Source organism: Anguilla rostrata, chromosome 4, assembly GCF_018555375.3.
Source record: "Anguilla rostrata isolate EN2019 chromosome 4, ASM1855537v3, whole genome shotgun sequence".
Taxonomy (NCBI): Eukaryota; Metazoa; Chordata; class Actinopteri; order Anguilliformes; family Anguillidae; genus Anguilla; species Anguilla rostrata.
This window is the reverse complement of record NC_057936.1, coordinates 46552862-46577629: the sequence shown is the minus strand read 5'-3', so window position 1 is coordinate 46577629 and position 24768 is coordinate 46552862. Positions and strand designations below refer to the sequence as shown.

General features: G+C 38.0%; 1 long non-coding RNA gene across 1 annotated transcript in view; it reads right to left on the bottom strand.

Moving 5' to 3' along the window:
- The window catches only part of LOC135253469 (uncharacterized), a 57771-nt gene extending 49846 nt beyond the window's left edge, over positions 1 to 7925 (bottom strand). The window contains exons 1-2 of the long non-coding RNA XR_010329625.1: positions 7705 to 7925; positions 250 to 320 (exon numbers count right to left, since the gene is read on the bottom strand). This is a non-coding gene — a long non-coding RNA (uncharacterized LOC135253469). The remainder of the gene's footprint in view (positions 1 to 249; positions 321 to 7704) is intronic.
- Between the last annotated feature and the right edge of the window lie 16843 nt (positions 7926 to 24768).

Here is a 24768-nt window from a genome sequence, read left to right as displayed (position 1 = left end):
TCCACGGTGTTCTGTGTTTGACTTCTGCAAGAGGAACGCACAAAGATACCCTGAAAAAGTCAGGGTGGTGATACTAGCCACTGCGGTCTCTTGAATATTAGCGGACAGGGGAGCTCTGACTGAGTGCACCGTGAAACCGGCGCTAGGCTATCCCCGTCCCGCAGAGCAGCAGAGCCTACTTGCTTCTCTTCTGTCGCAGTGCTCAGACGTACAATAAAACATCATTATTTGGAAAGGGAGTCAACTCACCCAGGGCTCCAGCTGTAAATGAGTGGCGAATTGAATGGTGGCTCTAGGTGCGGAATTCCCTTCTCCTGAAGCTGGGACACAGGAGAGGGGGAGATGAGAAATGAGCCAAGACTGAAATGAGGAAGTAATTGCTGGAAGCGACAGTGTTGCTGTAAATTCCCGGTCTGAGCTGGATGACAGAATGACAGGGGCTGGCCTAGGCCCCTGAGATTGCTTAATTTCAGCTCTAGAGATTTCAGCGCAGGTCAATTTTGGGGTGACACTCTATATTAGGGATGAAAAATCTCCTATGCCCAGCCACCCACCTTGGATAGGGCCTATAGACACTCTGGTAATGTTTTATCTAATATTACTGGCTTCCTTTTAGGGCCACATATTTCACACACAGCTTGCTGACATTGTGTGCACTGTGCAATTTCAGCAGTATCATCACACTCTCTAAATGTGCTCAATTTTGAAACACATTGGAAAAAGGCAGATTAACACAATTAAAACATAAATAAACTGCATTAAGGATAATTGTACATTAGCTTAGCATAGTAGGCTATATAGCAATGTTGACAGCACAAGAGCCAAAAAAGCCAATCACGGACATCCAATTTAAGCCTGTTTAAGTGTTGTCTAGCTGAATCCTAACACAACTTTGTTTTTAAATCAGGCCTGCCAGTTGGATTTCTCTCCCCCTTACCCTGAGCCTCTCTACACTGTGTAGTGCTTAGACTCAAAATGCCAATGCATTACAATAAATAAAACAGGTTCAAGTAACAAACACATCAGTATACATGAGATGTAACATCAATAAGGAAAAAGTGACTGGTCCACGGCAAAGAGTATAACAGCACCATCTTGCATTAATCCCAGGAGGAGCACTGATGTTACACCTCTGAAAGGTTAACTACTGACCTACTGTAAATAGCCAGATGTATGAAAACCCAGTATATAAAACGTAAGCAGTGCAAGTGACTACGGAAAAAGGGCGTGCCCTAAGCAAATAAATAACTGAAGTGGTTGAAAGCAGGCTAAGGTTTTATTCAGTTACCAGGGGCAGGGATCAACTCCTGATGCAGCTCTTCCATTACTAGGCCTTCCTATGTGGCTGAGCACAGGAGAGTTGCCAGATTACTGCAGTACCACAGTAAACGTGCTCCGTTTAAATTCCAGAATGCTTCCTCCAATCAGAAGATCTTTGGCTAAAAAGGCAGCTGAAGCCTAATTATTTTTTAAACAATTTAATCTTTCTAGGTAAACACCACATTTCAAAGGATGTATTGGTGAGGGCTTTGCTAATGCTGTAGCTAAGTGTTTGCTAATTGTTTCCCAGGTAGATCATTGACTGAAGTTTTGTGATAGTGGTTTAGCATTAAGTAATCAATAACACAGTCCATTCTGGAAAGCCGGGTACAAAGTTGTCCCAGGATCTGTAAACAAATATGGGAAGAAAAGCTGACATCAATGAGTAAAAGGAAGTCTTAATCGAAGGACACAGTGTCATTAACACCCCAGAGATAACACTCTTCCTTCAAAACAAAATGTTAAGGAAACACAATAGTCACCAAATCTCACCCTTCAAAAACAAAACCAAGGTCTTCCCAGTCACTTTGCTAGCTGTATTCTAGCAATGACACCAAACTGATAACTGATAACACAGGAAATGCACACACCTATGCCACTAGTGCAGCTAATATAAGGATTCAAGGACTCAAATACAATAGGATTTCCAGATGTGGAGACTTTACATAATTCATACTTAACTGGAAGGTACACTACATGCCAAATGTTGAATAAATTAAGACCTAGGAGGTAACTGGATTGTACTTTTCTTAGTGCTCCTGGTTAAAGAGTTTTCACCACACATCATGGTTATGGCAGATTCATTTGGCCAGGCAAACCATGAATGCTGCTATAATGTACACAATAATAACCACACACAGATAGCACCCAAGGTTTAGGCTAACAGCTAATACAAAGAATAGGCTATAAAGTGTAAGTCTGTCTGACAGTATATTAAGGAATATAAGAGTCCAGTTTCCTGTAATTGATATCAAATTGATTTTTGCTGATTTTCACAAGCCTTGAGCTTGAATCAATGCTGCATCCAACTTAAAATATTTCAACTATCAAAAGATGATATTGAATTTACAAACCCAGAAATAAGTGGCCAAGACTCAAATTCCTCTTTATTTCATTAGTATTTACAGTAAAAAAGCACTACATGACTTTGTAACTGCCCTCAGTGCAGAACTAGTAACAAAATGTCAGCATGAGCCAAATATACAAGACTCTGTGAGTACAAGACAAAATTGTCTGTATGAATGTCACATTCTACAATAGGTGAATAAACTACTGTATATCCAAAAGGAAGCAAAATAGTGACCAGGTCCAAATATATCTTGCCATAAACATGACATAAGCTAAATCTGCAGAATAAGAGAACAAGAAAGCAACTTGAAATTGTGGCACTACACTGACCATCTGTTCCACTAAAGGTATGTACGTGTATATATGCATATGTTTATACACGTCTTTAAAAATAATACGTCTACAGAGTGTTTATGCAAGAGGGGTTTTTAGGAGCATTGTGAAATATTTGTTAAGAAATGCCCATTTGGTTTGGTGACAGTTGAATATGAATTCTCCCACAAACGTCAATCATAAACCCTTCAAAAGGCAATCCAATATGACCCGTTACTTGGGTCACCGCCTTTCTTGTTATCTTAGAAACACCTACAAAGCTAAAGCGGTTAGTAACCTCATCTCTGGACATATTCTCTCACAAAAGGTGTGTCTGTTTACAAAACGCCGAATGCTACGCTAACCCAGCCCGGGACGCACAAAGCCCCAACCGAGTGATCTCGGCAGAAGATGAAAGACGGAGCGTCTGAGCCGCGGTCTGGGCACCGCCGCGCGAGCTGCACGTACGTGTCGAAGCGCTCTCGTCATCTCTCAGCCAGACAGGTGGGATCACCAAGACGTGGGCACCGGGGCTCAGCGGGAATCTTAGCGCGCGGCGGGCCAGACGTCTTTATCCACTTTGATATGTGCTCTCCGGCTGCTATAAGCGATGAGCAGGGACTTGTCAGACCCTTTATGCGATGAACACTGTTTATTAATCGCGGCTCTCTGTGATATTTCTCTCACCACTCCAGCACGTGTAATTAAGCTTTAAAGGGCACGCTCTCCAAGCATCTGAGATTCATTTGTTTTATCTCTTTTTTTGAAGATTTTTTTTTTTTCTCCCTTCAGGTCAGAGCTGTTCACTGAGGATGTTTCAGTCTTATGCGTCATAAACGACCCTGCGTAGGGCAGGCCTATTTGAAACCTCACTGTATTGCCATCGCTTTTTCAGTCACAATGTTTTCTTTTGTAAAATGTTGGGCTAAACAAATAAATTATACAAAGTAATCACTTTTCACAAAAAGCATAGACTTACAATATATCAAATGGTTAAAACTCCCATAAACATTGAAAACATTGTAGTTATGTATTTTCTGCTATAAAAAACATTAATTAGCCACTCATTAATTATGCAAAATTATAAATAACCATTATTCAATATTTATGAAGCTGCTATGAAAAACCTTTGATATTCATGATACTTTTCAGCTGAATATAATATCTGGAAACCAATACTGCTGATTCAGTGTCAGTCAAGTGCTGGTGTCAAGTAGGGCATCAGTGAAAAATGTAAGCAAGCACGGATACTTGATATCTTATTTCACTCCCCTGCTTCGTGGAAGTTTCACCATGAAACCAGACAAGCGGGCAGCCGACCAGGGTCGCATGTGGCTAAGTGTTCTGAGTGACGTTTAAACAGGAAACATCATCCCAGTACAGCAACACCTGAATGACCAACCAGCGAGAACGTGGTGCACTGCATCCTGTCACACAGGGCTTTGCGAAGCGGACTGTCAAAGCGCATGAACGGGCCGGCTCGGCATTTCTAAAGGGAGAGCTATTCTTGTGGAAGACGTTGTTTTTGTTCCTTTGCGTTTTCAGACTGTCAGAAGCCGGAGCTTGAGAAGTGTGAAAAGACAGGCAGGCAGCACACCTGTTTACCTTGGCATGAGGTTACATCAGTAAAGACAGAGCAGGCAAAGGGCCAGTGAGCTGTCGCCTCCAGATTTATTTAGCAGGATTCAGGTAACATCCTTCCACATGTTGTTCAGCCGTCGCAACCCTTAGCATGAACAACTAACCATACGCTGCCACAAGCCATTGAACAGTTAACCTCAGAACGAATGAATAATGGTGGGACCTTTCTGGTATACTTCTGGAAAATACATATTATTACATTTATTGTGGCGCACATATGTGTGTGTATATTTAGATATATCTCACCTGAACAATAACAAAATGATTAATTGAATGTATTTTACAGCGGTGTCCCTGCAGACACTCCTTAACTGCTGTGCTTACTGCTCTAAATGTAATCATGAGAACTCTGATGATGTCAGGGGCACTTTCCCTTTGATAGATAGGCCTAATATAAACTTTTATGGTTCCACTGTGTCAGTCATACCTGATAGAAATACATGGCTGGGCATGGATGTGGGCAGGAGAGGGTGGGGGGCATTCTGTCTAATGTCAAACACAAGAGACATTTTCTGAAGTGCCTTATTGGCCCCGCCCACTTCCTCAGAACAGGCCTGGCCCTCTCTGCTGAGGTTGTGTGGGGTCTTTGCTTAATGTCATCATTAAGAGTACAGTCATTGGACTGCCTCGTAATGTGGCTCATTTTAAATGGGTTCGTTCACAGTTTGCGAATAAATCTGTAGATGTATTTCCATTCTCTGACTGATCATCAACCTTTAATTTTTCATCTAGATGTTTGGTGTTGCCATTTAGGTGCAGAATGTGATCTGAGAAGCATTAAATAGTAAATCTGAGACAGCAGAAACAAAAATGATTATCATGGATGTTCAAGACTGCCAGTGTATACAACATGAGCATGCAACACCAGGCAGCCTTCTTACAAATGGCAAAAGTTAAATGTGTCGAAAATAATGTAAATATAGACAAAGAAATGACTAATTTAAGCATGTCTTTTCATAAAAATAATGTGTGTACAGGGCTAAGCTTTGTCTTACCACATTCTAAGTTTAAGAGCCTTAAATAAAATATTTGGCTTCCAGGTGTTTCTGTTGTATTGAAAATGGCTTGCTTCCCCATTCTGCATAACTGGATATTAGCTCAATTCAAGCCAAGATCCTTGTTATTTCAATCTTAACTGTCTGCAGCAGAGCATATCAAACCATCCCAGGGTTTCACGTTGTCAGAATGACTTTCAAACAGTTATGGCATAGCTGAACAATGTTTCATCACTGCAGGCTAAACATACAGTGTGAAGTGCACTTTAGAGGTGACAATCAAATATCATGACAGCCATGGTGATCTACAGCATCTAAATCCCTATGCAGCTCCTGACAAAAAGCCAGTAGTCCAAAACCTGCCTCGATTAATTGACTATTCAAATCAATCAATCAATCAGTTAAAATCAGAAAACTTGAATAACAAAGATTCCCAAGTCACTTCAAGCATATCACAGTCCATCCTCAAAGTTAAACACTTATTGAAAATTCACTGTTCATCAGGTCCAGTATAGTGAAAATGTTCCACTTAAAATCTGATTACTGCTTGCTTATTCGTTCAAATGCTGGTACTTTAAAAATAATACACAATCATTTTCAAATTGTATTGCAAAACTATATCTTTTTTCATTAAGCGTTGGTTTGCGAATTCATAAGTTACGTAAAGCAATTTCAAGTATACAAGAACTTCATGCAATGAACAAGTTTAGCAGCCTTTAGCAAATACCATGCACAATATATAAACTATTAGACTGCATTAAATACATTAAAAAGTAAACTAAATAAACAAATAACTCATAATGCTGCTGGAAACTTGTTTTAAAAGGAAAAAAAGAAAATGGAGTGCTTCTATACTGACTTAAAAGACACTGTGTTCACTCATTATTTCCAAGCGACATAAGTTTGAAGCGGCACGTCCTATGCCAGGCAAAATAAATATCAGTTAACTAACTATATCAGTAGTCTTTTTTCAATCTATTTCCTGTGTATTACCGATCTAGATATCACAATGTATAAATTACAGGTCAGATTATATTGTGGCCAGCTAAGAGGAGCTGTGACACATATCCAGAAATCCTGTGTTAATTCCCTGTCTCTAGGGATTTTTGGCGCCATTAACGCATGTCTACACACAAAGAGCAGGAACTGTAGTGCTGCATGTCAAACACACTTCGCTCTCACTTTAATGATTTTCTTAGCAATACCCTTAAAGACAAACAAAATGTATGTCATGAACTTCCTTTTTTCAATGAGGTGTTTATTAAATTAAGGATGATTGAATTGGTTTGTAAAGATAAAAGAGTTTAATATGTGGCTGTAATTTAAGTCCAGCTCCACAGACCGGCACTATGAAAAAAGGGACAGTGAGATAAGACAGATAACGGAAACACAGCCGTTTCCCGTTGTACCTTCGGCACACTGGAAAACAAGTAAATATTTGATGCCAGTTAACCTGTCATCACCATCTGAAATTACAAGAGGCCAAAAGACACTTCTCATTTTGCAGAACCTCAGCATGCTTTGAAGTAACAAAGCTGTGGTGAACGAGATGCCTTCTGAACAGTTAAGCAAAATGTGTAATTGAAACTGTAGTGTTTTTTCTTTTTTTTTGGGAGGGGGGGGGGTTGTTTTTTATTTGTTTGTTTGTTTGTTGGGGGTTGTTGCTTGTTTCATATTTTTACAAAATCGATTGTGTCTGTAGTGACTTATTTGGTACACTCAAAAGCGCAGGTTTCTCGTTTACACTGTATGGTGCTTAGGCCTATACGTTTCACTGCAAGATTCTCAGCAAGTTTCTACCGTTGTTACCAAATTGTCAGTCTGCGGCAGAAGTGAAAGGTTTGGTAAAAAGTATAATACATCACAAATCATGACAGCACGTCCAGGTGACCCCCCTGCCCCCCATAAATATATTATTACATAAATTACCTCGTTGTCACAGAAAACTTGTTATAAAAAAAGACAACAGTTACCAATAATTGATCGAGCTATGTTCTGGTGTAAGAGCTCGGACTGGCTATATCTACCGTAAAATGTAGGCCCTATGTTTTTTCAAGGGCGGCTACAAATGGTTTTTAACCTAAAATATTTACATCCTCCGATATTTAGTCCACAAATATTTACATTTAAAAACTAGATATTAGGTTTGTTTTTGCACAACCTAGCAACTATCATCTACAAATGTAGGACAGTTTTACCAAATGTAGGAATTCAAAGGCAGCTTAAACTGAAATGCATGCAGCTGCAGACTTATTTCCTGATTACAAAATTGTGTTAACTGTCACAGCACAAAGTTAGCAAGGTAGCTTGCGAAAGCAACACACCGTCTTTCACAAATAAGTAAAGCTAGCTGGAATGTATACCTTACCTCAACATCGGCAATAGTTAGCCGCTTTTATTCAGTAATTGAATATTTAACGTTCCCCATACAGCAAACGGTTCAGCAGTTAAAGTCGAGTTGCTACTGACTAGGCCTAGTAACAATCCCTCAGAAGAAGAAAAGCGCTAATTTAAAATAAATGATGGCTCAACCGGCGCTCAGGATTTTTTAAGGGGCGGGGCAGATGCGAATGGGGAAAGCACTTGACCACTTGTTGTTCATCTACCATGCCAATGTATAGCCTACATGATATTGTACAGCTCTTCGATTTGTTAAATGCCTCATACTAGTTGCAGCATTGTAGTATTTTTGAAAACACACATAACAGTCATGTTCGGCAGTGTTCAATGTCTACTATTTGCCGGGTGTTTCCACAGGCTGTATATTTTTGTTTAGATATTGACATGGAGCTTCACTTATTTTCTAGGCTATAAATTATTCAAGCGCTAAAATTGGGGAGAAAAATTAAATAATAAAGCATTCATCTTGCTCGATTCCTTCTAGTAGTTCTGGATCTAGAGTTTCTCGTAGCTTTTTGTGTTTAGTGTTAAATTAACTGTTACAGTGTACATGTGGTCTCTATTGGTCTTATAACATCTGTGAGAGTTTAATTAAAACTTGTCATTTTACTGTGTAGATAGCTAGTGCCAGATTTTGGATTTAGCTGGAAAGCTAGTAAGGGCATTGTTGACACAGCCCAATGAAGTGTGATGATGATCTGGTTGTTGGAAGTATTAGGGTTCTTTAGATAATTAGCATCATTGTATTTCATCCAGAGTGGAGTCTAGAAAGTAAAGGGTTTCCATAAAATACATGTTTTAGTTTATATTATTTTCAATAATGTGTGTCAGCAAATTTGTAACACTCGACTGTTTATCACTCCACATTTTTGCCAAAACAGGCCAATTTCTCATGAATTCCCTTTGCTGTAATGACACATCTTTCACAATGAATTCTTTCATAATGACAAGACTCTACAAATGATACCACAATTGGGTAATTGGAACTCTATTAACTAAAGATGTTTACCAACCAATAGACAGTATGGATCTGTAACTCTAGGAAGACCAACGCTGGAGCAGAGAGGGTTGCTTTGTTACCAAGGACACCTCTGTCACTCAGCATGGTGCTGCAGGACCATGGACAGCACTGGCCCTGCCCACAGACATAGCTGCAGCTCATCATTAACCGCTACAGATCAGTAGGAGTATTGTGAAGGCTCATTGTACTTTTTATTATTTCTTTATTTTATTTTTTTATTTTTTGGAGGGGAGGTGGTGGGGGGGGGGGTAGGGTCTGGCCTAAGACTTCGTGAATAAGTACAGACTGTGGAGCTGGTTATTTATTTATTTGTTTGTTTGTTGTTAATCACTACATTCTGGATACATGATCTACAAATGACTGTAAAAGCTGAATGTTACGTTTGAGCTCATGCTCTATGCTTTGTATAATAATATTGACACATTTTGTCTTGCAGTGAGACCAGACCAATGCAGCTCTAAAGACCCCGTCTTGGTCACATTGTGGTACACATTGTCTACGCCTGCTTTGCTTAAACAAAGCTTGTGACTCAAATAAATAAAACATTGGACATGTTGGAACATTGCAGGAATAGTGTTGGACTGCTATTGTGTTTTGTTATTACTGTTTTAAAAAAAATATTTATTGAATTTTTTTGGAAAATTTAAAATGAACATGACAATTCTACACTTACATTCAAAATATTATGAAAACATTACATTCGCATACTTATCTCCCATAGTGTTATACCTGGTTTGTAATATCTTATACTACTATTAGTTTTACATTTTTATTGAATTCCATGCTTTGAGATCATTAAATTATTATTATTAGTATTATTATTATTATTATTTGTATTATTAATAATAATAATAATAATAAAGAATGGTATTAAAATTAGTGTTTATTGTTGTAATAAATACCCTATGGATTCATGATTGCTATGATTACAGTGCATACTGTATCAATGAGGAGGTACGTTTCCATGATATTCAATGAACATGATATTCAATGATATTCAATGAACATAGGAGTCATATTAGACTCCTAAATATACAGTGAAACCTTTTACCCTTTGGAACTTTTTGCAAGTGAATCCATTGAAATATTCTATTATATATGTTTTTTATTTATTTATATAATGTATTATTTGAGATGGGTGTGTAAAAAAAAAAGCATTTATAACATGCATAAATTAAAGGTAATACAGCATGTCAGCAGTGCAAATGCAATCCTTATCACAAACCACTAACACCATTTTTTTAAATGTGGTTATTTTTTAGTTTTCCAAATTTTGATGTTTTTGTTGTAAGATTGTTGCCACTGGCTCAGGAACATTTTCACCATACTGCCTGCCTTCGAGACCCAAACACAAAAAAATCAGGGAGAGGGCTTCCTGAACAAACATGGAAAGTCCCCAGTTATGCGTTTATTCAATGGAGCGGTTATGATATTTATACGTATTGCCCAAAGTGCTTGGCATTTAGAGGATTCACCACAAACACATTCCACTAAGCACAGGCAAAAGCCAGGCACACTCACTCAGTCAGAAGCAAAAACAGGTGATTTACTGGGCATCGTTAGGGAAGTCTTCACGCTTTTTAATTTTAGCCTCTTTGAAATACTAAACAAGTTAATTGCATTTTGAGGGGGAAAATGACTAACTGCAGCACATCAAAGTTAGAAAGAAAGCTGTTTCACAAAATGATACCTTAACCCTCTACACTAGACCACGGACATAATTGGTTTGATTGTACTGAAGAAATGGAGCACTTATCTGTTGGAGGACTAGGGTATTGGATATGTCATTTGTTTAAAATTTTTCCAACAGGAGATTCATAGATAAAGGTATGTTTAGAGATTTTCAGCATTCCTAATCCTCTGACAAGACAATGAATGATTTTCAAAAGTAAGGGATGCAATCCAATCAGTAAAAGCTGCTGAGGGAAGTTTTCTTTATTAGTGTTCTGCTGTAGGCTGTGCTACTCAGTGTTTTGGACCATGTAGAATATTTTTGTGTCACTCTACCACCAGATAAAAAAATGTGATTCGGCATACCTACAGTGAATATCATGACTATATTTGAAATTTGTTATCTCAAGATGTTATTATTATTTAAGCATAGGATTTTAACAAAAGGAACTGCAATTTTACTGAACTGTTAAAGCTACAATAGGTGAATAAATGCATACTAAACACAATTAGCAATGAATGACGAAGTTTAATAATTTTACATTATGTTATTTATGTAAGTTTAAATATATGTAAAACATACTTTTGTGGGTAATTAGTCCCATTGATTAAATAATTCAATGATGTGAGTTACCAGTGTATTGACATTTTTATTTCTTCATGGCTAGTTTTTTTTAACCATTGTTGGAGTGGGGAAAACAATAGTGAAATGCAATAAAGGCATATATTTTATTTATATTTATTTTTATTATATTTATAACGTCATGCTGTCTGATTCTAAACAGATTATCATTACTGTCATGTTAACCCATATGAATGTATTATCATGTAATGTATACTCTAACTCTATCTCTTACTCTAACTGTCACTAACTTCTGCACCTACTAATCCATAGCTGTACTGATTTTCAAGGGAGATTTACCCTGGAATTCAGTCAGATCAACAGGTTGCTTATTTTGACTGACATTTTATCTTGAACCTGTCTTTAATGTATCAGCTACTCTTTCCTTTTTTAACTTCACTTAAGAAGGACTTATTTTATATTTTGTATATTCTCTAAACCACTTGTTCATATTGTCTAAACTATGTCTGCAACCTCTTTTTCTAAGAAAAATATTTAATTATTATTACGGTTGTTATTGCTGTGATTTTTAGATTTTGAATGATAAATAAAATAACAAGCATAGCTTTTCTGAAAGGAATGATTCTGGAAATATAACAAAAACTACACCAGAAATATTTGTTGATTCTATAGAACGATGTGGCAGTAATTGTGATAGTGGCCCAGTTGAATTTGCTGTGTTAATCCCTTCCTATGCTACCATTTTGTGCCATTAACAAGTTCTATTTTGGGCGACAATTTAGATAATGGATTCTATTCAATTATTGTCCATTATGGTGAAAGAAATGTACAGAGAAAAGTCACATCGGTGCCATATGAATTACTGGTTTCTAATGTCCATGAGTGAAATGCACTTGGCACACATAATCCAACAGCATACATAGCTATAGCTACATATAGCTATGGTACATAGAATGCTACTTGGAGAAATTGTGTTGAGTGACCTTTAAATGCTTTTCGTTATATTTGTAGCAATGCTCTGTACAGCTTTTAGAATGGAAATATCAAATATATTAGATTTGAGGCGCATTTTCTGTATCATGCAAACATGGTGAAGCTCAAGCCGGCGAGCAATTGGGAGGGGATTATGCTGCGGTTAAGAGGTTTCCCATAGCGTGGAATTGTGTCCTAAAAATGCCAGTGGCAACTGTGGCCACGCAGAGCAGTGGACAACTGGCTCTAGTGTGACTATAATGGAAGGGAGGGCTTCATCCACCAGGATTCTACCTGTAACACTGTGCAGGAAAGAGTGTTGTGGTCAGTCAGCCACCCTGCAGTCTGCCATTCGTCAGAGTGTGAGTTCTCCAGCCAAATAACTGCCCAAGCTCAGCTGGTGCACACTTATGAGAAAAAACCTACTGGCAGCACATGTGCGCTATTCTATGTTCTTTCACATTTATGGAGGATATTGGAGTGATGTGAATGGCCTAAAAACATGATTAGACAAATTTGGAGAACAACTACAAATTGCAGATGTGAATGGGCTGGAAATAAATTCTTTCTTAAGAAATGCAGTTGCACCTATTGTATTAGTGAACAACTGAAAAGTCTGTCCTTGTGCAATACTACGAATAGTACCTGTTATACTGTCATTGCAGGATGGCTGAGACTAAGTTAAGGAAAAAGTTGTGCTCTATAAATATTATTGGATCATAAGAGGAATTTGCACTGCAGGTGCCTTGGCAAAAAAATATATAAATAAGTTTGAAGAGATGTCTGATCACACTCTGCACAAAAGACAGTGACAGTCTTTGTTAGAAAAATAGTTTTTTTGTGAGCGGCCTTCCTCACTGTCTAAAGATCCCATTTTCACATATTTAAACTATCTCTACTGTATGTGTATGAGCTCATCACTTTAAAGGGTAAGATTTGTAATTAGAACATTCTAATGCTCATTACTGGTAATTGAAAGCAATGGAGTCATTAAACACTGACTTAGAATTTTGAAAAAAAAACACATTCAAAAAAATTTCAAACGGTTAAAAGAACAAGCAAGAAGTGAAACAGGAAGTAGGCAGTTAACCTGTCATTCTGCTGGAAAAAGGACGCAGCACAGTGGCTATCAGTGCCAGGGTCCAGCTCAAGCAGTCAGCACTACTGGAAGTAATTGAAAAGGGGGAAAAAAAAATAATGGGCAACACTGCAAAGCCTCCAAAGGCTTGGAAACCATGATGCCCTGTGGAAAATTAATCAAAATGGAGGATCAATAACGTCTCAAGTGCTAATATGCACTGCCACATTTTGTGATATGTAGGGCACTTTATCATTTTAACCACACAAAGATTTATTGAAAATCCATTGTTAGGTCCAAAGCATGAGGTAATGTAGCACTTAGTAAATGAAGTAAAACCAAAGTCCACTATGATTTGTATTTCATTTACAAAAGACGTGTCTGATCATTTGAATCTCCCTCTCTCTGAAATGCACCAACGTCTGGGCGGTTCGACAGGTTTTATGTCTTACTTAGTCAGCATGACGCAGACAATTACAACAGCCTATAAGGTCATTTCTTTCCCTTGTCATGATTGTCGCTTGTCAAATAAAAATGGGGGGCATAGTGTTCAGTGTGAAGTGATTAAAGGCATATTAGGAAGCATTTATAGGTATACCGTTTAATGATTCCATTTCAGTCTACCCCTGTCTCTCACAAAGTAAATGGTTCATAGGTCATTTCAGTATCTGACATAATTGTTAATTAAGTGGTATAGACTTGACCTCTGTATTCCAGAATAGCACTTTCTGCTTGATGATTCATTTTTAAAGCAAGGCCACATTTCATAATACAATATATCAATGGATGCTTCTTGGCCAGAGATTCCCGAAGTACCCAATGTTCAGAAATTTTGGCCAATGAAAAATTATTCTGAGCTATCCACCAAGAACGAATAGAGATATACTATTTCATACAATCAATCTTTGTTATAGCAGCACAACTATCAATCAATAAATTACAACAGCTCTTCTTTGTGGGTTTCTTCTGGATATAAAAAAGGAAGGACCTTTTTTTCCAGGCAGGTCATTACTCCATGACCATAAAATAGATGACTGAGTGGCATTCCGGGAAAATAGTGTGATATTAAAGATTTCAAAATAGTATGTTAAAATAAAATACAAACTGTAATCAGATGCAAAAAATGAAAGGTAAATATAAATATTAACAGGCAGGAGAAGGTGCACAGTGGTGTACATAGTTTGTCCTGATGGACAGCGAGGGCTGCTGGAAAAGACTTCATATCCGCAGTGGTGGTGTGGGGTTGGGTACTACCCAATAGCCCTCATCCCCCGTGGGTCCAGGACAGTGGGACATGACCTTAATGTCCCAGAAGACAGAAAAGTGCAGATAGAAAAGAAGCAGTGTGGCCTAACCATCTCCAGTACATTTTTACTAGTCAATGAAAGACATGGACATTTAGTAGAAAGTGAGAAACAAGCACCTATTAGCTGGGTGGTTATATTGCAGGTTTTTAGAAATTGTTGCTAATTTACAGTATTAAAAATAAAAAACTGAAATATCACATTTGCAAGTATTCAGACCCTTTGCTATGACACTCAAAATTGAGCTCAGGTACATCCTGTTTCCATTGATCATACTTGAGATGTTTCCACAACTTGATTGGAATCCACCTGTGGTAAATTCAATTGATTGGACATGATTTGGAAAGGCACACACCTGTCTATATAAGGTCCCACAGTTGACAGCTGCATGTCAGAGCAAAAACCAAGCCATGAAATCAAAGGAATTGTCCATAGAGGTACAGATTTGGGGAAGGGTACAAAAAAATCTCTGCAGATGTTCCCAAAGAACACAGTGGCCTCCATCATTCTTAAATGGAAGAAGTTTGGAACCACCAGGGCTCTTCCTAGAGCAAGCCAAATGGCCAAACTGAGCAATCGGGGGAGAAGGGCCTTGGTCAGGGAGGTGACCAAGAACCCAATGGCCACTCTGCCAGAGCTCCCGGGTTTCTCTGTGGAGATGGGAGAATCTTCCAGAAGGACAACCATCTCTGCAGCACTCCACCAATCTGGCTTTATGGTAGAGTGTACAGACGGAAACCACTCCTCAGTAAAAGGCACATGACAGCCCGCTTGGAGTTTGCCAAAAGGCACCATGAGAAACAAGATTCTCTGGTCTGATGAAACCAAGATAGAACTCTGTGGCCACAATGCCAAGCGTCACGTCTGGAGGTAACCAGGCACCGCTCATCACCTGGGCAATACCATCCTTACGGTGAAGCATGGTGGTGGCAGCATCATGCTGTGGGGATGTTTTTCAGTGGCAGTCTGGATCAAGGGAAAGATGAACGGAGCAAAGTACAGGATCCTTGATGAAAACCTGTGCCAGAGCACTCAGGACTTCAGACTGGGGCGAAGGTTTACCTTCCAACAGGACAACGACCCTAAGAACACAGCCAAGACAACGCAGGAGTGGCTTTGGGACAAGTCTGTGAATGTCCTTGAGTGGCCCAGCCAGAGCCTGGACTTGAATCCGATCAAACATCTCTGTAGAGACCTGAAAATAGCTGTGCAGCAACGCTCTCCATCCAAATTGGCAGTGCTTGAGAGGATCTGCAGAGAAGAATGGGAGAAATATTCCAAATACAGGTGTGCCAAGCTTGTATTTTTAATAAATTAGCAAAAATTTCCAAAAAACTGTTTTCACTGTCATTATGGGGTATTGTGTGTAGATTGAGAATAAAAATGAATTTAATCCATTTTAAAATAAGGCTGTAACGCAACAAAATGTGAAAAAAGTGAAGGGGTCTGAATACTTTCCGAAGGCACTGTATTACTGCCACATTATTATTGCCAGATAATATTCTCAGTAAAGGCTCACCTCCTCTTATCATGCTTTGGTTTGAAAGAGGTAATTATTCTCTGCAGGATCGCAGAGTAATCACAGAAGGCCACTGCAATGACTTTCATATCGCAGAGGTGGGAGGAATAATGGTCTTTGGAGCAAATGAAATGAAGCCATTGTTATCTGTGACAAATTCAACCCGGTCTGCTGAGGAGAACGGTGCAAAAATGCAGAAGTGTTGAATTAAATGTCAGCCATATCCTACTCTCCTGTCACTCGGAACAATGATGGCGTATACTTTCACACAATGCCTGCCATTTGAACTTGTATTGTTTGCGTCTATTTATTCTTTGGTGGATTCAATCTGCAGTCAAAAAGCCCAAAGGAAAATGTGTTAATTCCACATTTATGATGCACAAGATGCAAGTTGCCAAAATGGTCATTTCGCATTGTTAACTGTATAGTAAAAATATAACTATTCCATTAAAACAGATCTTGGCGAATGTATCTTTTGAAAGTGAGCATATGGAGGAAAAATCATATTCTTTCGCGGCTACAAAGTCTTTGGCTCTCCATCAGTTCCATTAATTTCCTTAAATGGTCAAGTCTAACACTTTTCTAAGTATTCAGCATTTAATGAATAAAATGGAAGCTCATAACCCACAAAATTTCAGCACTTAAGTAACACTTAATGCAGTTCAATCAAAAGCCTTGGATCTGGCAAGGACTAAAACAAGATAGGTAGAGCTTGGTTAACAAGTGGTCTAGGGGATAATTGACACCTGATGTTATCACTGGAAGGGTTTTTTGCTTTAACTCTGGACCAAATACAGTAGAGGGTGGCCAGCAAGCCCATGAACCAATGTAGGCACTGCAATGTAGGAGCTATATTATTGGATGACATGTTACACAGATAGAAAAACAGGTACACTAGGGGTCCATTTTTGTTCTCTAAGGTACAATTCCTGTTAACGTTTCCACCCTGGGTAATACTTCTGAATTAGAATACTAATATAAAATAGTAAAGGGTAAAATGAACATATCTTTGAGGGTATGGCCCCAGTGACAAGCCATTGTACCCCTATAGGTACAAATTTTGCTAATTCTTTCAGACAGTGTGGTCCAAAAAAGTCCTGTCTCATTGCATGCCTTAACTGATGTCACTTGTCATAAAAGGTTAGGGAGTTCTTCTTGCGTCCTGGCCATATTCCCAAACTGACTAATTAATTATCTCCTTCTGCAAGCCAAAACTTTTTTTCCCTGACCACTGCAGCTAAAATGTGGGAGTTGAGTCACACAGAAAGTACTGTCCTTCGTCCAGGTCGCTGCTCGACACTGGTGACGTCAGTTGCCCCCCTCTTCTGCAACAGAACCACTCTGAGATCCATGAAAGGCATCTAATGAATGCAAATTACGAAGATCATGCCTGCAAATTGCTGGTTGTTAAATTTTAGTTATCTTGGCATTATTGTATTTTAAGACCCTCTAGACCCTCTGCCAATAAAGAAGTAATCACGATATAGATTTTGTGACACTTCTGATTCATTTGACCTGATGCCGTGCAAGAATATTTAATTAATATAAATCCATTAATTATGTGAAAATTACAATGTGACCTGCTCTCGCATCGTGAAATGTGCTGCTTTTCCTCATTATAGGAGTGCAGAAAAGGGCTGGAGATTATATAATTTCCTGTCCATTAGCTGCAATGATCCTGTCAATCAGAGTATGTCAGATGATGTATATTGGCTCATTAGATAAAAAGAAAGTGCCCTGGCCCTGGAAACATATGTTATAATGACAGATCATGAGCTGAGGAATCGGTGCTCAAGATTTGCAGTGGTTACCCAGACCTTGCACTGCATAGATATGACTGAGAAACCTCACTGCTGCAAATTTATAATTTGCTCGTGTAGCACAACAATATTATTTTGATTTTAAGGCAAGAAACCCAGCAAGACTGTTACAACATGTTTACATTCATATTTAAATGAAACCAAACCTGGGTCAAATACAAATATGTATTTGTATTTGAAAATGTAGTTAAATATTTGAAGTATCTTCAAATACATTTACTCATAAAATACTTTGTATTTGATTTATTTAAATTATTTTAATGTAAAACCAAATAGTATTTAAAAAATACATTCCTTTAAATAAATATCTTCCTGGGAAACCAAATACTTTTTCAGATAGTATTTAGAATACAATACCTTTTGAATACAAAATGGGCTCAAAAAATTAAAATACAAATACAATTTAAGAATATTTTAAAATATTTCTGTGATAGACAACAGAAATGACTGAGCCAGCAACAATGTAGGCTTCATACTAAATGGGGCACATTACATTACATTACATTTATTTAGCAGACGTTTTTATCCAAAGCGACATACAAAAAGTGCAACTCATGGTCATTGGGCAACTACAAAACACAGGTTCAATAAGGTACAATACTAATTTCGTACAGCTATTTATAGCCAAGAACACAGTTCAGTTCACGCAGTGAACATTATTCTGACCAAACTTATGGCACGCCAAACTCAGGAGATGAACAAGCTACAATATTAGGACAAATACAAATTACAAAAAGTACTGGTTTGGGGGTACATGTAACGTGTGTCATGAAAGGGGGGGATTTAAAGTGAAATGATACACAGAGTGGTGGCAGTTAGTCCAGGTATAGTATCCCAGAGTTCATAGCACAATTTTTGTGAGTGGCCCTCGATGTGATGTCAGCGAGTTATAATATTGAGGGCACTCCAGGGGAACTAATAGGGGCTAGGAGTTATGGGCAAGGGTAGTCTACATGGCAATTTTAAACAAACCCATACGCTGCCTCTAGCAGACTGTAGCCTAAATGCCCATACATGTCTTTGCACGGGGAGGATGGCAAACTCAAACTTCTTGATAAGATACTTGCCAGTTAATTTGTACCCATGCAATCTTTTTAAAGTTAGTGGCCTTTTACTGTATTTCCTCTTTTTTTTTACTGCTGTCAGAGTGTTCAACAGTCATATGTACAATTCTATCTTTTACATTTTTTAAGGTTAGACACTGATAAAATAGAATTCAGCCATGCATATTCACTACCAATTAACAATGGAAATCGATACAACTGGACTGGGACCGTCAGCAGTCACTTGACGCATTCTCATAAAAATACTGTTCTCTAATTAGACAAAATGCTCAACTTTCACAGCTGATAAGGTCTAGCATATCCAGTGCTTTTCAAGTCTTTCAACAGCTTGGTGCAATTGCACATGTTGCACCACTGGCCTAGTGTTGTGAAAGTATTTTCAAATAATTCCATTAAATTAAACACTTTAGAATTTAGTATTTTAAATGTTTTTTAAGACATATTTGAAAGTAATTGTAAATACATGCAAATTCTCCTTAAATGTATATTCAAATACATATTGTAATTTAAATACTCAGTATTTGTAAATGCCAAATTTCAAATAAATTATAAATAAGTAATTAAGTAGTTAAAATACTTTAAATATGTATTTGACCCAGGCCTGAATGCAACTAATGTGCTAGCTCAGGAAAGAAACTTCCAGGCCTTAGCAAGGCATCATAGAAAATTGAAATTTACCTACTTACTGGTTTAGTACCTTGTCACCATACAATGGTATCTTTTAGATGTGATAGGATAGGTTCCATAGCCTGATTGACTATGGAACTTCTTGAAAGAGTAGGGAAACTAACCGCCATTAAAACCGGTTCTCCACATCTGGCCAGTGTCGCCACCTAATTGCCACCTAATTTCCCCAACAGCTGATTGGTTTAAAAATCCCTTGCTTTCCCTACTCCCTTTGATTACCCTGTTCATTATCACTACAAAGGAAAATTGAGTATTCATTCAATCTACCTGGTTAAATAAGATAAGATAGAATGCATCATATTTTCCCAAGAAACAGAAATGGCCTTATGTGTTACCATGACTTACTCTGTTTGTTATAAGTAGAGATTGGGGGTTAACAGTCTTCCTGCTGCACATAAATCTGTGTTAACTGAGCTTCTGGACACTTTTGGTTGAGCACCAGTCAAGGTTGTGCTAATAAAAGGGATATTCCTCTGATATTGCCCTATATGTATATTGCATGTCTTTCTGATTAGCTCAACAAGCATTTTAAAGTGATTTTGTAATGTGACATAATTATTTCATTGCCCACAAACAAAGCTGCCCTCTCAGTGGGAAGAGCCTGCTCGGATAGACGCAGGTGGTGGTTGGCATGCATGTTTGCTGGAAGATTAATGGCTTTTGTTGGAGGGCTATTGCACATTTTTTGGCTGGACCGCAACAGCGGGGCCAGCCCTACAAACACGAAAGTCTGTGAGTGACTGACTAGCTGCCTGATTGAGTGATGAAGTTACACCATTGGTCGGCCGGGTCACGTGTGTTGAGTCCAGCCATATACTAGGTTTTAACCTGGTCTTGTTTCTGTTCTCACATTCTAACAGCGTGTGCAAACCATAAAGGGCCAAAAACAAGCTACACACTGCAGTGCATACCCATTCTATATAATTCCATACTACAACAGGGCACACTTCTGATTGGCCAACATACTACATATGATGATGAATGAGCTCACACTTTGAGTTCAACCTACAGTTATTAAATAGTTCTAAAGCCGCACAGTCCTAATTTCCTGCCTCCAAGTGGTACAGGGCCCTACAGACCTCTGCAGATTCAAGTCTTGTCCATGCCATTTCCATCTGTGATCTGTGTGTCTTCTTTCTGCAAGCGTGTATTTAAGTTGGCCAGGGTCTCTTGGGATATTTAGGTCTCTCCCAAAAATGCACCAGGTAGCCACAGGCTACAGGTTATCATCAGTCAGAGATACATCTCCCCTCTGGCCAGTGCTAGCTCCTCTGTAGTACTATGTGGCTTGCAGTGTGAAAAATAATCGCCAGCAGTCTATGATTCAACTCTGCAGGGAAGCACAATGGTAACCGAAGAGGCTCAATAGGTGATTGCAAAATGGGGAGACAAAATGTGCAAAAAGGAGAGAGCAGCAAGGGTTAGATATAAAGATATATCACAGTACAGAAAGTATTAGATTTGGGCATCCACCAACCCCAGATGCCAAATGGGAGGACTTGTATATGAGAATTGAATTTTTTTTTTACAATGATGGCTTTGAGAATGCAAAAAATTTTACGCTGAAGATACATGACAGCTAAAATTTGACTTGTATGCCTTATAAATTCAGACCATTTTTTGAATGGTCAAGCATTGTGCTTGTATGTAGGACATCTCCCAAAAATACATAATTTCAGATCCCTTACTTAGCCTTGATTTTCCATTTGTATTTTTCAAACTAACCAAGACGCAATTATGAACTTAGCACATTATCCATGGCTTACACTAGCGTAGGCTTGGAGAAAGAAAGGCTTTAGGACTCCCTGAGATCGCCGAAGAGACGTGGCTCAATGCATGCCTCCAAATTCCAGAGTCATGGGTCAAGTCCAAGGTCAAAAGAGGATAGACAGGCTTTGAAAGGTAGTGAATTTGTTTTATAGATAGATGGACAGGTTGACAGTGCATAAATCAAAACCCTGTTAACGGACTGACAAACACAGATGCAGATAAGAAGCTGACGGATCAACAGGGGAACACATTAAGTGGAGGTCCTGGCAGTGATATGGATACAAGGGATTATTCTAAATTGTCATGTCTGCATATTAAAAGTAAACACATGTGCACTTTGCATTACAAATTCAGTTTTTTGTGCTGTTTTTTTACCCATGAAATTCAGCTGCCTCCAAGATTAAGATTGTGTGTAATAAAAAAATTATAACAAATTTAATTCTGGCAGACAACTGACTACAAAAAAAAAAAACTGCTAAATCAACCTTGAAATGACAATGCATGTTGTTTCATTTATGAAGCCATTGTGAACCAACAGCAATGATAAACCATTGTTTACATACATGGTGAAACACCTTAGACCTTTTCAGAGTGATGAAAGTGCTGTTGAAAATAGGCAATGAATGCGTTCTTGATTTATCTCTGTGGCTTTGTGTGGAAAGAGAGATACGGTCTTCAGCTGCTTCAGCTATGACAATAATGCAAACCTGATCAATATATGGACTTTAAGAAACAAAATTAATTGGATTGAAATGGGCATTTCAAAAGCCTTTATGGAATACGACCACGGGTGTGTGGCCTGAATAAACCTCAATCATTGTACACCTTTCTTTGATCATTTTGTATGTATTGTGCATTTCATTCTTGAAAATGTGATGGAAAGGTTCAGTGATTTAATTCCAAAAGAGAAGCAAAAGTTTTTTTTTTGTTTTTTTTTTGCTTTGATGGTGCACTTCCTTTGATGCTGGTGGGGAAAAAATTCAAGGAATGCACACAAACTCATTAGAAAACATATACATATAGGAGTATCATTTAACATCAGTGTTTCTGAGCTGCAAATGCTGTTATGGTACCGTGCCCAGATGGTGCTCAGTAGAGAAATACTCAAATAGTCCAATTCTAGGAGTTACTATATCAGAAAACTCTGAAAGAAAAAGGGTTTTTTTTTTTTGTCCACCATCATCACACAAGCTCAGGTGAAGTACACAACACTATATTATACATAATCAATATATTGCTTTAAATTGTAAGGTGGCTCATTATTATGAAGTCAGGTTCCACAATAAAATAAATGTTTATATTGACATGCTAAAAGACATGCATGCCAGATTAAGTATACTCCTGCTGTTGCCCTTGACCAAGGCACTGACCTCAGAAGTGGAGTTGGTCCCTGCACTGTGGTTGCCCACTGCTCCTGAGTAACAAATGCAAAGAACAAATCACCTCACAGGGTTCAATACTCATATTTTATTAGTTAAAATGTTTTTTTGGTCTTCTTGTCAATTTTACAAAGCCTTGTTAAAATCTGGTTTGATGTAGTCAATGATCAATCCTTGGTTTTTATATAAATAATGCTAAACAAAATGCACAAGCAAAAATACTTTTATTTAATAGTAACTTAATCTTATCCTTTATTGTCATTAATTTCTGACTTGCATATTGTTCATGGAAGGGAGGAATTTTGTACAGAAGGACAAAAATGCAAAAAGTACTTTTACAGAATATACAGAATGTATTCCACACTTCCTGTTTTCTCACAACAGTGAAATGAAAAGGTATTAGAAATGGTCTCAATTATGCAGACACATTTCCCAATCATATCTTTAAAATGTCAGCATCCACTGCTGTGAAAGGTTGCCTGATAAGATGACTCAAGATGACTAAATGTGTCTCATAAGTGTACCACAGCCTTTAAATGTCAGTATTTATATATCATTCACTTCATTAATAAGTCCATTGTGCCGACTAAATTCATTTTTTGGTTACAAAATGTCAAATCAAACTAAGTAATTATTGAAGCACAATAATATTATTATATGAGATATTGCAAATCCAACTAATATATAACTATACATTTATATGACCTATTTATATGACCCTTCTGTCTTTAGAGCATTCCAACATTCCTGAACAGTAAGCCATGATGAATGGATGGTCTCTTTTAAAGAGACGTTGAATTTGGCCATTTGTGCACATTTGTCAGTCCCACTGGTAGAGCACCCCCTGGTGATGGTGAGCAATGCTCAGAGCTGCAGGATGCCTGGACTTAAACAGGAGCAACGTCTCGAAGAATATTACACTCAAATCATCCCATAATCAGGACGGCTGGAGCAAACACCCTGTGCTCTGCTCACTTTCATTACTCCGGTTTTTCTTTCTTTCTTTTGACGTCTGGAAATGTTATTGTTCAAATCGCATACCCTGCGTGGCTTTTTGAACAGAGATAAATAGTGGGATTATTTTTTTTTTCTTTTCAAGCTGTCTGTGCCTCACAAAGTTTGCTAAGGGGTTCAGCGAAGGGTTCTCTTTCAAGGCTTTGCAATGGCAACCACCCCCCCCCCCCCCCCTTCTTAAGTCATCAGCTCTTTGCACGACAAGGTGAGTTTTCAGAATACCACAGATCAGGTAAAGAGGTTCAGGGAGAAGAAAGTTAAATAAAAAGCTTTTTAAAATGGTATTCATAAAAAGACAAACAGTGTCCCTGTTGAAAATAAAAGGACATACTGAAATTCATTCTGATGACAGTTTGAAGAAAGCAGCTTTTATGTTGTGCTGAGCCCATCTCTGCTGTGTCTTTTAACTGTGATTGTTTACTTAAAAATACAAGCAAAGGCCAGGATCTGGCGCTGCATAGGCAGACCCTTTGATTGAAAGTTGAATCCTTAACTAATAAGTTGTTCTACATTTTGTCTAGGCTGGTCCTGAGGTTTTTTTCTTTTTTAAGAATGAAAATGCAAGTGTCCTCCAAATGCGTGAGTCAGATTTTGTTGTCTTTGAGGACTCCTGTGAGTGACAGGGCTCAGCACTGCTAGTTACTTCAGCTCATCTGTTTTGGTGAGTCTTCCTTCACATCAAAGTCAAAAGCATTTCTCGAATGACACACACTGGCGTGATATGGTTGAACAAACAAAAAAAAAAGCCCACAAAAATGACTTGTGGTCCTGTGCATACGTGTTCATACTCTATGCCTTGACTATCTATTTATCTTCCCAAGCAGGAATGAAAGGCTTGAAATGCTTGGAATGGAAAGAAAAATATAAATGTAATGTATTATTTATTCATTTGCCATTTTATACTGTTGATTTTTTAACATGCAGTTTTGAAAAATAACTCCCTGTTCTTTCTAAATCCAAATCTGAAATGTAAGGTTTTCTCTAGCAAAGAGTACACTGTGCTCAAAATGCTCCGTTTGCATGGTTCTATTTCTTTTGAACTACCTGTAGAAAAGTGACCAGATAAATTCAAGAGTGGCTTATTTAGAAGACTTGTTTCCAAAGATAACATGTTTTAAGTAAAAATATATATTAATCATTTAAAAAAAAT